Raw genomic sequence first — 19,748 nt, 5'->3', positions numbered from 1 at the left:
TAACATTTTGCTGTCAACACAGTTGAACGTCCTTCAAGGACAGCGCATCCACACTTTGCCATTCTCTTTGAGGGCCGTATATTTTAGCTACAGTCTGCCCTGAGGACCGTTATGTACATGCTGCGCGCACAGACCCCTCAAATACAATGCATGACGCAGAAAAAACTGGTCCATGCGTGCAGTGCGTGCATAACGGTCCTGAGTGCAGGGCAGGCTGTTGCCTATACCGGGTGGTCGATAAGATTAAGATTAAGTAAAGCGAAGATATGCTGTTCTGGAAGAACGTCGGGAACGTGATATTGAATGACCGACCGCTCCCGTTCAAATTACACCAGAGTTACCGACCACTACTGTGTTTTAGTCGGAAATTTAAACCCGCGGCGCAAAATATGTGGTCGGGTGCACATGAAGTGTTCTATTTGGGACAGGGCTGTGTTCCTTTTGTTTAACGTGTGGACGCCCACTGCCCTGGTGATTTCAAATTAACAGACACTGACAGGGCAGGACATGAAATGGAAAGGCTTGCGCGAATTTGAGACATTTACAGATAAGGATATGACCATTAACTAAAAGTTTTTTGCGCCGAGAACACAAACACGTATCTGTAAAAGCACCTGACAGCCAAGCCATTATGCTAATGCATCAGCTTGAAGCTTAAAATAAAGATTTATTATGTTTTTGGCAGCTTGGATGACATACTTGTAGCGAATGATTAATTATAAATATTTAGATCCGCTGTAAGCAGGGATGGACTGGGACTAAAAAACGGCCCTGGACTTTGACTAGGCCCGACCCAAAGCAATCGGCCCGCGGAAACTCTACAAACAACAGCAATAACGCCTGGTAATTTAAAGTTGAGCTGGAGTGGGTGTCTTTCTCTGCTATTGGCCTGCAGAAGGGGAATGCCATCTCAAAGCAGAGGATGGCCCAATGGAATGTGGATGGCATCACCCTGGCTTATCAGACACAGGGTGTGCCCTGCCCATTCAACTAGAAGTGTTGCGTCCTCTTGGGCGCTGACTTGTGGTGCCTCACTGCAGATATCAGTACAGCCACGGGCTGGGCGACCCCTAACACATTCATTATATTCTATAGCGTTCATGTGGAGCTGGTATCCTCCTGTGTTCTCACCTCAAATGGGTAGAAGCACTGAGAGGCGCGGCTTCAGGTCGGCATGCTATAACTGCTCCAGAAAGCCCATACAGTAGGCCCTGTTGAGCTCCTCCATCCCCTCGGCAGCCAGACATGGCAGAGCTTCCGGTGCCAGGCCCTCAACTATTGAATCCGTGAGAACCGGGAGAGTGCTGGATTCCATAGAGACCTAAGTGGATCCCATATGTGTAAAGTCCATGGTAAAGCCTCAGATCTCGTGTTTACCCAGCAGACTTCTGGCATTTCAAAGAGGGTTACAATCACCTCCAATTTTACATATGCCCCTAAAGGTATTTTCATATGCATATGTGCTCCCGATACCTCCTTCGGGAAGGATGGGGCATCCGCAGTGTCCCTGTTCCAAGTGGAGTGGGTACATTTTCCTTGTGTTATCCAATCTCACTAAGTGGGTAGTGCTACGACTACGGTGAGTGGTCTTCTTGTTGCGAGCCCTGGCCTACACCAAAAAGGGGTGCAGGCAGCTCGTACAGGGCACAGGAAGGGGCAACATCCATAGAGCTTTGATAGAGGATCCCAATTCGTCGATCATAGATGTGACGTCAAGAGTGACCGACTGAAAGGGAACGTCTCGGTTAGGGAACTGAGATGTCACATCTCTTTGCCACAGCTGCTGTACCACTGCTGAGCGGCCGGGTCACCGGCTCATCTCCTCAGTGAAAACCTGATATGCATTGCACCTGCTGCCTTTTTATGCTCACTGTGTGATCAGCTGCAGCTGTTTACAATAATTCCATGGCAATGTGCATTGGTTCTTTTAGTTTACACTCAAAGTAGATTGGTATGTCGAAGCTAGATCACCGATGTGACGTCTCCGTTCCCTGGTTACATACGTAACCAAGACATTTTTTTGTAATGACGATGGTGGGTCCTATGTAAAAAAAAATACAGAAAAAAAATAATAACCAGCATAAAGACTGATTTTGTGGTGTATATTTAGTGTTTTAATTCCTTTAAAGGTTCCATAGAATGCATTGATACAATATTTTAAATTGTTCTCTGATATCTACATAGAAGGTATGTGGCATAGGTGAGGGCAAAAAAATCTCCAGAAATTATGTTCTTGTTAACAAGGTTCGGGAGGAGCGCATCAGATACTTAGCCTAATCAACACAGGTGGACCACAATCTAGTAATCAATCCCACAGTATAAATATTGCTGACTTACCTCTATCCATTGACGGTTAACCAGCATTCGATTCGTTCTGTCTGTCATCCTATCACAGACCCAATCTTCCTTCCAACGAAGAGATCTGTACCGGGGATTTTTCAGATCTGCCACTTTTTCCGGACCCACGATCACTCCTACCTCGCCAAACATGGCCGCCGAACACCATTAAGCATTATCGCGACAGCTGCTCTTCTCGCAAAGCCACACGTTGTGGCCAATAGACCATACGAAGCCCCGAGCTCGCCTTGCTCGATACCACGATCATCCTTCTCAAGACCGGGCTTTCCTTGAGCACTGGATCGCAGCAGCAGGCATTCAACCAGCCTGGGCTGCACCTCAGTTCTCACCGCAGCAAGTCTCTCTCGCTTCCCGCCGCGGCTTTTCTGGCCGCAGTGCAGTCTGAGGCTGCCTCCTCTAGCTGCGCAGACCGCCTGTCGTAAATCAATACATTCTTCAGGTGAAGTAATTCCGTCGGATGACGGAGGCAAGCCATCCACACCGAAATGTCTGAAGACATTATATTTGCCTTACCGTGCATGTTTAAACCTCACTGAGATGATACAGACATAAGTTGCATGCAATTATTCTGGCAGGACCAATTTATTTAGGTAAGGCAAGTTTATTTATATAGCACATTTCGTACACAATGGTAATTCAAAGTGCTTTACATAAAACAAAAGGAAAATAATTATGAAGGAAAATAATAATATAATAAATAAATGAAACAAGCACATTTTAAACCTTTAAAATGATTTTAAAAAATTACTTATTTAAAATGAATTTAAAAACCGTTAGAAACAGAAAATGATTTTATAAAAAAAAAAAAACTGTGAAAATAGTGCAATCAGTTCGGACATTGCACAAGTGCCCATTCAATAAATGTACAGCTAAACATATGAGTTTAAGTCTAGATTTAAACGTGACTAGTGTTTTATCACATCTGATCTCTTCTGGAAGCCAATTCCAATTGCGGGCAGCATAGTAACTAAAGTGGACTCCCCTTGTTTTGCGTAAACCCTTGGTATTTCTAACTGACTCAATCCTAGTGATCTGAGTGCTCGGTTAGGTTTATATTCAGTGAACATATCTGCAATTTATTAAGGAACATATTTCACCATTTACTTGCGTGATCACTTAGAATTTATTGAAAACACAACTACCCTCGTGTTTTGCCGCAGGACAGCAAGGGTGAGTAAAATTTCTGTTGTCTTTTCAGGACTGTAATACGAAAAGCACGCAAAGTAAATATCTTTAGAATCTGCTTGAAAGTGAATAGCACATAACTGCAATCATAATTACGGTTATAACCATGTCTATTGGTACAATGTTTTACAAGACTAAACATGCTTCATCGTTTTCAAAAGCCTCTGTTTCCACAGTCCATACTACAATGCGAAAACAGCATTCCAAATTTATCCACTCTGGAGACCGTTTAAAAATATAATGTAAAAATATAATTTAATTCAAATGTACACCATCTTTACTATTGGACACTTCTTTACAACAGGCATACTACAGCAATCATAAGTCCTTGAACCTCAAATGTTGCTATACGTTTCAGCTATTCACCAAAATAATCTGTTCAGATTTCCCCTATAGGTGGCAAAAAAAAAAGAAAAAAGCTGCTCATTAACCCTTTTGAAGACGTCCTGAGTCTTAATCTCCATTCAGAGGCTTCATGGGCTCTTTCGGTCAGCCATTTGCCCTTCGGCATCTAAATAGCAGGGGCTTATCAGCCAGTAGGGCCCGTACGCTGACACCGTGACCTATTCCAGTCGAGGCAACTCTGGCCCTCTTGGTCGGGCTATACAACCACGCCGCTCCTCCTCATCGGCCGGTAGGACTCACCTTTCCAACGCTGTGAGCCCCTGTTGAGCATCGGCTCGAGCCCCACCGACCGGGCGCCTCTAACCACATAGTCCAGTACCTGCAGCCGGTAGGGCCTACCTTCCCAACGCTTAAGTTCATGGGCTCTCTCGGTCAGCCATTTGCCCTTCGGCATCTAAATAGCAGGGGCTTATCAGCCAGTAGGGCCCGTACGCTGACACCGTGACCTATTCCAGTCGAGGCAACTCTGGCCCTCTTGGTCGGGCTATACAACCACGCCGCTCCTCCTCATCAGCCGGTAGGACTCACCTTTCCAACGCTGTGAGCCCCTGTTGAGCATCGGCTCGAGCCCCACCGACCGGGCGCCTCTAACCACATAGTCCAGTACCTGCAGCCGGTAGGGCCTACCTTCCCAACGCTTAAGTTGCTCCCGTTGGAGTATGTAGGCTCTTCCGGCCCACCAACGAGATGACTTCTCAGAAAATAAAATCAGCCACCGCCAGTACTCAATGCTATTTTGGGGGGCGTACTTAATCTGGCGGCTGTCCTCTTGTCCATTTGCTTTTTGGGGGGTACTCTAGGTTCAAGCCATTCCTGAGCTCGGAGCCCTTCCCCGGACAGCACGCCAAATACGCATACCATACCTCAGCTAATTATATGTAAGCGTGAACTCGTGAAATGATGTTCTCGTTAACAAGGTTCGGGAGGAGCGCGTCAGATACTTAGCCTAATCAACACAGGTGGACCACAATCTAGTAATCAATCCCACAGTATAAATATCGCTGACTTACCTCTATACATTGACGGTTAATCAGCATCCCTCCTCCACCCCATCTCCTCACTTCGAGTTCACTTTATAATTAGACGGGGAAGGGGGGGTACTCTAGGTTTGGGCCATTCCCGTGCTCTGAGCCCTTCCCCAGACAGCACGCCAAATACGCATACCATACCTCAGCTAATAATATGTAAGCGTGAACTCGTGAAATGGATTTACATGTCCATTTACAACCCTAGGATTTGTCCCTATGTAGCCCCTCATAGAGCTAAGGCAATGCTAACTACGCCACCCCTTGGACACAACCAGTAAGGGCAAGGGGACTCTGTTACAAAAAGAACACACACACAGGCTTGGTTTAGCAAAGTAGAAAGATACAATCTTTATTTTATCTTTACTTATAATGTAGTCGCTTTTGGTTGTCAATAAATAACACGTAAATACATAATTGGACATAGGGATAAGCCATAGGAAGATGGGCCCCCAGGTTACGGGTTGGACCAGACCTAGGTTTCAATGCCACACGTGAACTAAAACACACCACATTTTTGGTAGAACAAACACTACAAACTCAGCCTACATAACCACGGCAATCATGCTCCTTGATGCACACATCACAGCACTACACTGCACACATCGGTTTAAAATTGTTGAAACACTAAGGAAACCAAGCTAGAACCTGACAAGCTTGTCTATCCTATGGGCCCAATCCACCCCAAGACTACTACTAAGGAGGGGGAGAAAACAAACAACACACAAAAAAAGAAGAAACCGCTAGCCAGTGATCACAATCAGTTCACTAACACAAATCTTTTACAACCCACCAGTTAGTGTTGTACCCTTAAAAAGGGGAAAAGTAACGGGAGAAGGTTTAAGAAACACACATGGCGCAGCTCTCGCCTTCACTCGTCTGTATTGAATGCTTTTGAACAATGTATTCAAGAAAACATACATTTCAACATTTGTGCACTCATCAACCACAGTCACGACATTTTTAGTGCTTTCTAAATTATCTTTTTAACTTAATTACCATATAAAATGTCAATTGTTTTAAACAAAGTTATCAAAATACATTTAATACTCTTTTTTTTAAATGATTTCTCAAGTAACACAAAGATTAATTGTACTTTTAACCGCATTCAGCAGTATTCAGTATCTCAGCATCACATGGAATCACCCTTGTAGTGATAAATACAAAATAACTTTACAGCAGAAATATGTGTATGTAGTAGTAACTAGCTTAAACACAAACGACACAGTAAACACTCGTATATGTCGAGACTCGGTCATGACGGAGCCACGAGGTCTCCAACTGCTAGCATAAAGTTACACATCTTTGCAGTTAGCACGAAACTCTTTAAATAATGCAAAAATGTCTATTTTACCCATATAAAACCATAATACCATAACGAAATGCATTATAAACATGTTAATATCTACATTGCTTTGTGATTGGTAAGTACCTTAAAAAGGGGAAAAGTAACGGGAGAAGGTTTTAGAAACACATGACGCAGCTGTCGCCTTCACTCGTCTGTATTGAATGAGGAAGAGAAGCTCGCGCATGCAATCCCCAGGCGGGAAGGAAGTCGACCGGAAGTTGAAGTCAGCCGCGTGCCACCAACTTGTAGCAGAACTTCACTTGCGTTAGCATCCCATTGACTCCCATTCATTTTGGTGTCACTTTGACAGCGAATAACTTTACATCTGAGGCGTTTAAAGACTCCATTTGTCCATTATTTATTTCTAAAGATACACGACAATGTATAAAGGGCTCCATTACCTTCTATGTTACATTATGGCCCCGTAGAAACAGATTTTGTAAAAATAGGCTAACGATTGCGTCATAACCACTCGACTCTCTGTCGCACAGTAGAGAAATTACCGTACAGACAGGAGGAGAAGCTTGCAGGCAATCGGGGAGACGTCAAGAGAGAAGCCCATAGATACAAGCCCTGGCGTTACATTTTAAAATACTATACAAAATAATTAATCAGAATACTTACTCCTGCTCACTCACGCCAAAGAACTCCCCGCTCAAGCTCGCCGTCTCTGCAAGATTAACGATGGCAGTTTGCACACACAGCTACTAGAAGGTTTACATTTGTCAGACAGGTTGCTGACGCTTAGTTTGAGACTGCGTGTCAGAAACGGAAGTGCTAAAAATTGCTAAAAATGGGCTTCACTTGTCTCAATTGAGTTCCAATGGGGTCGCTGTGTCCATTTCTTTTACTGTCTATGGCAATCCCCCTACAGAAGCCCTGAGGCATTACCAATAGATCGACGAATAATCAACCAACAGAAGGATCAGCATTATCAGCATTCCACTTCTCAATATTACTCGTCTAGTTTTTAACAGTGACAACCTTAATATGGTTTTTAACAGTGACAACCTTAAAATGTATTCTAATATAACCATTAATATAACTGACTATAGTAAACCTATTGTAAATTAGATGAGTTAGGAACACTTTTCACATTAGAGGGAAAAGAAAAACAATATATAAAGAAAAAAAATAAACAAATCAAAAACGTGTCAAAAAAAAAACAGCACCTGCACATTCACAGATATTTACACCTTTAAACTCATTCAAGAGAACAGCAGACGACAATCGAATTGCGGCAGCCTCTGCCTGCAGTCTAGCGACTGGGTGGGTAGACAGTGTTTCGGCGCTTCACAATCTCACCAGGGTCATGGATCACTCCTCTGTGCTCATCAATCTAGGCATTGTTTCTTCACAATACCTGCAGAACTTCTGATGATTCGGCTGTGCAGATCCGGCTGACATAGAACATGAGCGGGTAAATGCAAAAGTTGGGGGCATAACTATTAGTGATCCCAACTGTAACGTCACAGTTGGTGTTATGTTCTGATTCGCTGAGTTTTTCAGTGGTCTTTTGCATTCTCAAGATTTACATAAAAAGGAAGAAACAATGGTGTTTGAGGCTCATGGTATGTCATTTCCATTTACATAATTGTTATTATTCAACTATGCCAAGGTAAAATACAGTTTTCCATTCTATGGCACCTTTAATATAGCTATTTTGACAAATGGCTGTGGCTAATGAAAATGGTAAATAGTGAGGGGGAGAGCGGGCATCATTGTCTAATCCCAAGGTGCAGATATGAACACCTGTACTTTACTTGAGTATATTTTTTTCTGGAAGCTTATGACTAACTTTATGTTAAGATTTAAAAAAGAAATTATCCAGTTCTTTTTCGTCGCCACCAGAGTTTTCTCATTACTCCAAAAGTGTTCATGGCCATGGGAAGAAAAGGCACATCAGACACAGAATCTATATGAGTATACCTTTACTTCAAATCTTTATTGGCATAGGTGGAGTTTAGGGAGGGCTGAGGGGTGGGAATCAAGAGCAAATCATAATTTTGTCTGAGCTATGAATAACATAAAAATTTAATAATTTATATTTTCAAAATTATTTGTATTATCTTATTATTTTGGTGGATATAATAAGTAAGTTTGGTCTAAATTAATTTCTATGATATTTAAGCCCCATCCTCACGAGCCGCGAGTCATCATGATTCTTAACTTAGGTTACATGTGAGGAGTCTCTTTTTATTATTTTCTGAAGTTAACTGAATAATGGATATTAGTTATATTTTTTAATAAACCCGCAAATAAAAATATGGTGGACTGAGTCACTGCTGGCTGAATTGGACAGGTGATTTACACACGAAGCGTTGGCCTCGAGTGTGGCATGTGACACAGTATTCAACTGTGAGAAAAATGGCATCAGTCCTCAACTAAGCATGTACGGAAGCCTTAAGATTCACCCTCAGCTTCTGACAGCTGAAATGGATCTTGTGAAATGTGTGATCACATCGTGAGCATGCTTGAGAAACTTAAAGATATAGTAGACTACAAAAGGACAAATATCCAAACTTTTTCAGACTACAGCAGCTTGCACTCATGCTGCCCATTGGTTTGGATTAGAGCCCTACACAGGCCTCAGATCCCGAGACACTTATCTATCCGACAGCTTATCAGAATTATCGGCCCAAGACTTTTTTCCCCTTCTCCCAAACAACTTATACTATTGTTTCAGCTATTAAAATGTTTCAGTTTTGTATTTAATGGCAAAGTGATTATGTTTCGTTTATAGTTTTTTTTTCTTTTTTTTTAAGTAATGACCAAGTGGCCAGCGGCAGACAGTGAGCTTACGTTTGATCAATTTAGTCTTATCAAATCATCTTGACTTGCCTAAAATAAAATCTATAGATATAAAAACCATTCAAGCATAATTACAATGTTAAAACATTAAACCTACAGTAGATAAATGTGCACTATATCTAACAGAGAGTAGAAGCTAAAGCGTGCTTTGCAAGACATGGAGGCACCAGCGTGATTGCTTGAATTGTTTTTTCAGTGGATACGCCGTCATTTTTGCTCATAAAGGTAAGTACATTCGTAACTGTAAAGGGTTTAATTTTATTTGTGTGCAATATCAACAAAACGTTGTGCTTTTATAAAATAAAGAAAACAAACATGATCCACTTTCTAATGTCTTGTCTTGAACAGGAGCGCTTCACAAAAATTAACCAAAACTCAGCGAATACATGCCTCACAGACACGATGTTTCTATAAATGTATAAATGTATCAATAGAAAGCTTTAAATTACTAGGCTACTTAACTCATATAGTTATTTTTTTGAATTTCATATAATATGTCCTGTTGTGCATCTGATTTTCCACTCTGTAAACTTGTCAGAGCCACCACTGATTCTGTACAAACCACAATTGTGTTAGTGCTAGACATCTTCAACCCACTGCAGTGCATGACATATAGCTAATAATTCAGAAGAATATACAGATACATGATCAGAAATTCTTCTAGCAATTTTGCTTTTTGACAATTTACACTGTGCAACTGAGGGTAATAATTAAACTGGGATAAGTAGCCTATTTTTTTTTTTTTTTTACAAGTTTTTAGCTAAGAACACAAGTCTGTCTGTCGACTGTCTCTGGTTTAAGAGAAGCTCTGTGGCATAAAACTATGTTCCCACTAGCACTAAAAACCCTCTCAGATGGGGAACTAGTTGCTGGAATAGGTATTTCTTTATATATATATTATTTATATATTATAATATATACAGTATATTAATACCAAAGACACTCTCTCTGTCTGTATTATGAAAACTGGTAAAACGAATTAAAAATATTATAACATATATATTATAATAGTAATTCCACATTGCCATAGCCTATGTTTCTATATTCACACAGCAGTGATTGAGTTAGTGTATTTATACAGCGACCACAATCGCAAACAGTACAGTTGAGATCTCATGACAGAACACAGACCAGCTGAATGATGCTTTCATTAAAATCGATAAACTCCAGCTTGTTTGTTTCAGATCATCTGCGCCCGCGCTTCCGCAATGAGGAGTGGGCATTTGCGTACGCATGATTTCCAGATTGCTTAAAATAATCAAAACACCAGGAAGAAAATGTATCTATGGCTGTGTTCTAAATAGCATACTTGCTTACTGCCCAGTACACAGTGTATGCTGTCTACTATTTTTTAAAGAAAAGTGTGTGAAAGGGTATACAATAAGCAACAAATGGTTCAGAGTAATATGCTAAAGTATTGTCACATAAAAAAAACATTAATTCAGCACAGCTGCTGAGGTTGTTACCTCACAAATAAATGTACTAACCATTATTTTTACAAAGGCTTGTTAATTAATGATTCATACTAGTAAACAATGCTATATTGCCCAATTGAACTCATTTAATAATTAATGGTTTTTACATACTGAACAGAACTAATAATAATTGTGTAAATAGTAGTTAGTGTTGAGTTTAAATTATCATACTTAAAAATATTATTAAATAAATGCAAAATCATTGGGACAAAAACCTCCATACATGTTTTATTTCCAATTTTCATATATTTCCTTTATTTTCATTGAAAAATATGTGATGTGATGGGAAAAGTAGTAGAACAAGTTTGGTAAAAGGCGGCCTCGAACTCGGGTCGTTCATGTGAAAATAAATCATAACACATCTTTTACCCACTGCGCTACTCATACTGTAAATAAATGGGCATCCTATTTATCATAGCCAGCGATTGGTAAGCGGAGTTAATGTAAATAGTCTCTGCCTACAAGTTATTATGCTATAATATTACTTCAATATTTTTATTATTCAATATCTTAGAAATAATCTGTACTGTATAAAGCACTGTAGAGATAAAGGTGAAGTCATTTTACTTGATCGGAAACGTGCTGTAGAGATTAAATTACAATTTATGTCCTACTGTACCTACGATATTGTTTTTAGATACACAGCGATAGTTTGTAGTTTACAGTAACATGTAGGCTATCTATAAAAGTGTTACATTTGTAAATACTATTCCCACCTCCAATTCACTCATGTATTTGAAGATGAAACATTACATGGAGCATGTTGCATTCTGGTAAACAGTATCCTGTGCAGTGTCTTCAGAGGCATACATCGAATTTCAGCAAATGTAGCAGGTAATCCAGCTGTCACAGTGTCTGGGTTGTGTTCTCTGGGGTTCCACTAGATGTCCTCCTTTCTCACGGTGTCTGTCCCCTTTTACTTCCTGTTCCCTTATTTGGTCACCTTCCTCCTTGTTGAGTAATTGATTGTTCCCCACCTGTTTCCTGTTCCCTCATTATCCTTCTGTGTATTTATACCCGGTCTGTCTGAGTCTGTGTTACGGAGTCCTTGTTTAATGTTTGAAAGTTAATTCATGTCCATCGCTTCTTGCCTTGCCTTGCCTTGCCTTGCCTTGCCTTGCCTTGCCTTGCCTTGCCTTGCTTTGCCTTGTCTTGTTTATGTTGGATTTGGATATTCTGGTTTTGACCCTGCCTGGACTGTTTACCCCTTTGGATTACCCTTTAATAAATGACTTACCTGCAATTGGTTCCCTCTCCGTGTTTTCGGTATCACCGAACGTGACACCAGCATTCCATGCATACAGAACATTCTCTTAGTATTCACAGTATATACGCAGCATACTGCAAAATTGTAGGAGTTGTATGGCAGTATGCTAGGGGTGTAAAGGTACGCAAAAATCACAGTTCGGTACGTACCTCGGTTTTAAAGTCACGGTCGGTTCATTTTTGGTACAGTAAGTGAAAGAAATGCAGAAATACAGTAAGTGAAAAAAAAAAAAAAAAAAAAAAAATATATATATATATATATATATATAAAATAAAAAAGAATAATAAATAAAAATACTGCTGCAAAGTTCTCCACTAAATAAAATACTCTCAGTCTCAAACCAATATCACATAATAAAATATAATGAAAAATATAAAAAAAAAAAAAAAAAAAAAAAATATATATATATATATATACACTTTTCCAAAAGTTTTTCCAAAGTGTAAAGTGCAGCAACAACAGTTTCAGTTTTTAGACCTGCTCAGATTTCGTTATAGCGTTGGCCCGATCAGAATTAAGAGCAAAGGTCTGTTTAAATGCCGACGGGAGCTGCATTTGAATTACGGTTGTTTTTTTCCTAGTTGTAGTGATGTTCACACTCGCGTGATGCCTTTTGAAAATTTTAGAATTAGCTGCAGGGCGGGATTTGCGCTGAACGCGGAGACTTCCGCCACTTAATATGCTCGTGTGGAAACACGAATATGTACTTATGTTCCGCACACAAAATATTGCATTCGGTCATTCGGTGCACATGTGCACCGTACCGAAATCCCTGTTACGAAACGGTCTGGTACGAATACACGTACCGTTACACCACTACAGTATGCCATTCCGAATATGTACTTATGTTCCGCACACAAAATATTGCATTCGATCATTCTGTGCACATGTGCACAGTACCGAAATCCCTGTAACGAAACGGTCTGGTACGAATACACGTACCGTTACACCACTACAGTATGCCATTCCGAATACAGCTTCTGTACTGATTTCAGTGTACTTGAGTTATATTAAGTAGATTCTGGTAAATATAGTAGATCATCTGGGTATTTTATGCATACCGAAAATTTGCGCATGATGCACAGCATACATACTGGATACTGCAGAAATAGTAAGAGTAGTATGGAATTTCAAACACAGCATATGTAGCCAGGAAGCTATGAATTTGAAACATTCGATATTCACAACATTTTCAATTTTACATCGTCATCAAAATTATTGTGATATTATTGCTTATATTTGATATATCGCCCAGCCCTAGTTGTATGTGAGCCAAAAATATGTGTTATATAAGATAAACATATGATCAGGAAATACTGGACATATAAGGAATACTTCTGGCAGAGTGACACTTCAACTTCCAGCAAAGGACAAACTAAACCCAGTAACCTTGGTCTAAAAAAGGCTCCCACCATCTTTCACTATTTGAACCCTAAGAAATATATGCGTATGCATGTATACATTGAGATAAAGAGAGATAGGAATTGAGAATAGAGAGGGAGAGAAAACAGATGGGAGGAGGAAAAAGCACAAGAGGAGAGAAAGGTAGGGCAGGAGTAAGAGAAGGGGTCAAGAAGAGAGAGAATGAGATCACTCACAAATAAACATAACAGAAACTTCTGGAAGAGAGTGTACTTTTTCTAAAACATTAAAAGACAAATATCATACTTTTCACTGCACTACATTTCTATCAAGGTCCTCAAAGTAGAAAGTCATTACTATGTAGCAGCTTCGGAAGTCAGTGGGTGATTTTTTCCTCTCTAAAATGTGACTTTTTTTTTTAGACAGTAATCACTCTTATAGTGAGCAAAAAAAAAAAAGTTATGTTTAACAATGTTGGGTTACGTGTAGTGATTTCCGAGCTTTTTTTAACACTGACCAGTTGCAAATTTGATATTTACTCACACCAATTTAATTAGAAGTTGATATTGTGGTTTATATTAGACACAATTTTGTCGGATTTTGCAAAAATTGTGTGAACATAAATATTACCTATTAAGTCACAGAGGAACTTTTGTGCATCTCCTAGGCATTTGACTTGAAGCAGCACTGAACAGACCATTCTGTGTATGACATCAAAGTACAACGAGAGCAATTACAGAGCATTTTTCTTTATTTTTATTTGATGTTAAAACTTGCTGTTTTGCTTTTTTATTAAAGCAGTGTTGTTGTTATAAAGTTATTTAGCTACAGATGTGTTGCTGTGTTGTGAACTATACATCCGTTGTGTTGTGTTGCTGTATGATATCACTACCATGCTGCTTTTGTGAGAGTGGGTAGGGGTGTTAAATTATTATTTTTTTTTCTTGTCAACTCACTTTAATTTCTGTGGGTTTCATTTCTATAGGTTTGTTATATTCTAAAAGCTATTTATTCCTAAGATACTACAAGCTAGTCAGTGTATTCAGTAGACGTAATGTATTGTAAGTTGCTTCAGAGGCATAAGGTTGTCATGCTACATGTGGATCGAGGAGCAAGGAAACCCAGGAGATTTCTTCAACATGGAATTTTAATTTAAAGATGTGGAAAACACAGGAACTCAAAGAAGACGTTAACAGCAGACAAAAGAACTCTAAACTGGAACACTATTTATACAGGACTTGATGAGGGGAGGACAAGGAACACCTGGGACTAATGAAACATAGAAAAGCACTTGGAATCAAATTAACTGAGTACACGGGGAACAGAAACTGGGTCGCCTTAGCCTCTACGGCTGGGCTTAACTGGGGATCCAGCACTGAAGTACGCTTAGGAAGGCGTTTAAGAGGAACAGGCACTGGAGGGTGCTCTGTAAGGCGGGTTAGAGGAACAGGCACTGGAGGGTGCTCTGTAAGGTGTTTAAGAGGAACAGGCACTGGAGGCGCTCTTTAAGGCGTTTAAGAGGAACAGGCACTGGAGGGCGCTCTGTAAGGTGTTTAAGAGGAACAGGCACTGGAGGGCGCTCTGTAAGGCGTTTAAGAGGAACAGGCACTGGAGGGCGCTCTGTAAGGCGTTTAAAGGAAAAAAGGCACTGGAGGGCGCTCTGTAAGGCGTTTAAGAGGAACAGACACTGGAGGGCGCTCTGTAAGGCGTTTAAGAGGAACAGGCACTGGAGGGCGCTCTGTAAGGTGTTTAAGAGGAACAGGCACTGGAGGGCGCTCTGTAAGGCGTTTAAGAGAAACAGGCACTGGAGGGTGCTCTGTAAGGCGTTTAAGAGGAACAGGCACTGGAGGGCGCTCTGTAAGGTGTTTAAGAGAAACAGGCACTGGAGGGCACTCTGAAAAGTGCTTATGAGAGCAGGTCACTGAAGTGAGCTTTGGGGCTGGAAGGCTTGCCAAGTTAATGTTCGTTGGGCTTTTCACATTAATGTCCTTTTGGCCTGCCATATGAACTGGCTTGGGCGACGGGTTTGACTTGGGGACGGCCAGCTGATGGGTCCTGGATTGGGACACTTTTTTAATGCACCACAAACTAGCTGAGACATACACATCTACACATTGAAAACATAAATAAATAAATAAATAAATAAATAAATAAATAAATAAATAAATAAATAAATAAATAAACAGACATATAAGGTTAATGAGGCATGTAGGTAGTGGCCAGGGATGGCTTGTATTTTGGGGGATGGTGGGGGGCTTTGGGTCCTGTTGCCCTGCAGCATCTTTCCCTAGCACTTCCGTTGTGGTGTGACATGGGCTGGGGATTAAGTTATGATATATTTTAGCCATAGTGGGATCAGAGGCAACCCCAATAATTATTAAATATTTATTAGTTTATAACTTAACATTATTATTATTACTTGACCTCTTCGGTGTCCTCCACCCTTTCCCATTCTTAATTAAATTATTATTATTATTATTAATATTGTTGCATTTGTCTCCTTTTTTCATTTTTAAAGTTATACTAATATTTTTTATTAACCTGTTAAGATTCTTTTTCATTTGTATGCTCCCTCCTCCACCTCTAGGCAAAATGACACACTCACACACACACACACATGCATGCTCACAGACACATGAATACAAATACAGGAGCTAATCAGAATGGATTTGTAATCAGTATACTGTACACTGTAAAACCCGACAAGTTAACTTAACTCAAATCGTTTGAGTAAACCGATTGCCTTGACTTTAAAACCCGACAATTAAACTTAACTCAAACGCTTTGAGTAAAAAGATATCCTTAAGTTATGTTAACTCAAACCGTTTGAGGCAACCGATTGCCTTAAACCATTTAAGTTGAAAAAACTAACAGTTATAAGTACTCTGAACTTAATTCAGTTGAGTTCACTGAAAGAAGATATACATTGCAATTAAGTAATTAAGTGATTAATTGAGTGATAATTGAGCTTTAGTGATGAACACCTGCTGTTAACAAACAGAATCACTGAAGAAAAGAGAGAAAGGAACTACAGCTGACTTCAGACACAGCCTCACTCAAACCTGACAAGTTATGTTAACTCAAACCATTTGAGGCAAACGATTACCTTAAACCATTTAAGTTGAAAAAACTAACAGTTATGAGTACTCTGAACTTAATTCAGTTGAGTTCACTGAAAGAAGATGTACATTGCAATTAAGTAATTAAGTGATTAACTAAGTGCTGGTTGTGAATTAGTGATGAACAGCTGCTGTTAACAAACATAATCACTGAAGAAAAGAGAAACACAAGAACTACTACAACTGACTTCAGACACAGCCTTAGATGAAATCAACTGAAATAAAATACATGAAATCTCTCAAGATCTGATTAAACAACCCCATAAACAGCATCACCAGCTGCACTTATTAATAACCAGACTGACTTTATTTCTGTCAGACGTCTACAGAAGATCTTATTGAGAACGAACTAAGGTTTAGATGTTGATTTATTGTTTCATTTAAAGTAACCATGTTAGAGATCAGTGTTTGCTTTAGTTGGGCCCTTGACCCTTGACTTCTGTCTTAGTCTTTTCTCCGGCTGTTATAACCATGTGTTTCTAAAACGCATTTGTTGTAATTCAGAAGCCCAGAAGAAATGCCATCAGGTGTTAACCTGTACCTAGATGTAGGTTGTTATACTTTATATAGGTGATGATAGTTATTCATTATTATTCACAATTATTGATCGTACAGAGTCTAATCTCTGATGAAATAAATGTGCAATTAGTAGAAGTGGACCTAGTAAAAATGACACTAAGATTCAGTTAATATAAAAATGACTTCATAAACATTTTGTACACATACATTTTTCTTCTATGCCAGTAATTGGTCAAACACAGACATTAATAATCAGAATATTAACCTCTACAATGGTGACGGAAAAAAACGTGCTGCAATGCATGCTGGGTACTATTGTAGTACAAAACTCATCCATGGTTCCCAGCATGCTCTGCAGAATTCTTTTTTTATGGTCACCATTGTTGAGGTTCATATTCTGATTATTGATGTCTTTGTGTGACTGTTTGACACCATTGAAGACCACACAGTTTGAAAAGTCATTCAGATTAACTGATTATCCCAGAACCACTTCCTCTTAGAATCACTTTTACTATATAATCAATCAAATTTGACAACACCTATTTCATCAGAGATTAGACTCAGTACAGTTCAATAATTGATGATTATCATCACCAATATAAAGTATAACAACCTACACCTAGGTACAGGTTAACACCTGATGATATTTCTTCTGGGCTTTTGGATTACAACAAATGTGTTTTAGAAACACACGGTTATAACAGCCAAAGAAAAGACTAAGACAGAAATTAAGGGTCAAGAGCCCAACTAAAGCAAACACTGATCTCTAACATGGTTACTTCAAATGAAACAATAAATCAACATCTAAACCTTAGTTCATTCTCAATAAGATCTTCTGTAGACGTCTGACAGAAATAAAGTCAGTCTGGTTATTAATAAGTGCAGCTGGTGATGCTGTTTGTGGGGTTGTTTAATCAGATCTTGAGAGATTTCATGTATTTTATTTCAGTTGATTTCATCTAAGGCTGTGTCTGAAGTCAGTTGTAATAGTTCTTGTGTTTCTCTTTTCTTCAGTAATTCAGTTTGTTAACAGCAGCTGTTCATCACTAATGCTCAATCAGCACTTAGTTAATCACTTAATTACTTGAATGCAAAGTTTTAAAACTTAGGCCCTGTCCACACGGACACGGGTATTTTTATAACCGTGACTTTTTTTACGCGGTTCGGCCTTTCGTCCACACGAAAACGCAGTTTCAGGGCACCGAAACCGAACATTTTTGAAAACTACGGCCAGGGTGAGCATTTTCAGAAACGCCGGTTGCAGTGTTGTCGTGTGGACAGTATAACCGGGGTTTATCCGCTGTGTTTGACGTCAGATTGTGCGCTGCTGCCTGCTTCTGATTGGCCAAGGTGACTTTACAATTTGGGTTATATCGCCGCCTGCTGGTGTGGCATGCTCTTGACAGCGCTTGATAGCATGTTTTGGCGTTTTCATGTGGACGGGATTTTTTTTTTAACGCAGGAGGAAAAACTCCGGTTATAAAAATACCCGTGTCCGTGTGGACTAGGCCTTACATGGTTTAAATCAAGGCAATCTGTTTACTCAAACGATTTGAGTTAAGTTAACTTGTCGGCTTTTACAGTGTATATGTTTTTTTTGTCCAAGTGAGTCTATATTATATATGTAAATATTGTAATATTCTTTACTTTGCCTATGTTTCATACTTTTATGATATATGGTCTATGGGATTTTGTATTTGGCACATGCAAACATTGTCACAATCCTTACTTGCATACAATTTGTTTTTGTTTTTTTATTCTAATAATTTGTGGGCTAGTGCCTTGGCGATGATTTGAATGCCAACATTAATCAGAGAAATTTGACAATAACTTGGTTAGGTTGGGTCTTTATTCGGTTTAAGCAGGAATGAAATGGTTTCAGTGTTCATATTAGTTGGGATTAAAAATTTCTGTTTAGATTTGCTTATCATTTGGATGAAGAGTGGTGATAAAATGGACCAAAATTGTTTGTAGAACACCATCAAAAACGCATTTGACTTAATATTCTTGTTTTGATGACTTTAAATCTATTATATAAAAACAATGATGCAATAATGATTGGTTAATTAATAATAACCATATGATTTTATTAAATAACAATGTTAAAATAATGTAGTACAAAAGAAACAATTTGCATTATTACAAATGCCTGCAAATGGCACTAATGGCCTGGTACAGGGCCGTAGCTGGGGTAAGCGGGGCCCTGGTGCAGGTTGTACCAGTGGGCCCTGTTTGAAATTGTTTAATTTATATGTTCATTCTATTTATTTATTTGTGCTAATTCCACAATGTTTAAGTTGTTTCATGTTTGTAGGTGTCCAGGTACAGAAAACAAATAATTAAATATAAAATAGCTCTGCATAGTAAAAATTAAATTAACAGTCAAACCAAAATGTATTCAGACACCTTCAACATTTCTTACATTATCACAGTTTATTATATAATTATATAACAGTATATTATAACTCAGATTTGAACTGTCAGAACAAATTCATCTTGATGTCAGATAACTTTGATAGAATGATTAGTAATGGATTACAATCAACCAAAACTTCAGACAACTGTTAGTATGACAATATTTGCACAACTATCAATACTTTGTTGAACAATTACCAAGCAATCCTTAATTTCGTTCAGTCTGTGTTGTGAAAAGGTTGCATTAGCAGGTCAAAGTATCTGAATAATTTTTGGTCCAATTTTTTTTTTCTAGCAGTTTCACTAGTCTATGGGATTAGAATCCCGCCAAATGTATTGAGGTCACAGATTGAAAAATAATAAGCATAAATAAAATATTTAAAAACACGTGTAAATTAATAACGCACAAAACCGAGAAACAAATGCAATTTTTTTTAAATAACAAACAGCGCAGTCATG

At 39.1% G+C, this 19,748-nt stretch overlaps 1 protein-coding gene across 1 annotated transcript in view; it reads left to right on the top strand.

The window, feature by feature from the left end:
• Positions 1-19,748, top strand: part of LOC132148751 (macrophage receptor MARCO-like) — a 57,541-nt gene that overhangs the window by 15,753 nt on the left and 22,040 nt on the right. The window lies entirely within an intron of this gene.

The sequence above is a fragment of the Carassius carassius genome, chromosome 9 (genome assembly GCF_963082965.1).
Source record: "Carassius carassius chromosome 9, fCarCar2.1, whole genome shotgun sequence".
Classification (NCBI taxonomy): Eukaryota; Metazoa; Chordata; class Actinopteri; order Cypriniformes; family Cyprinidae; genus Carassius; species Carassius carassius.
Note: the sequence above shows the minus strand (reverse complement) of the source record. Positions and strands in the feature narration are given on the sequence as shown.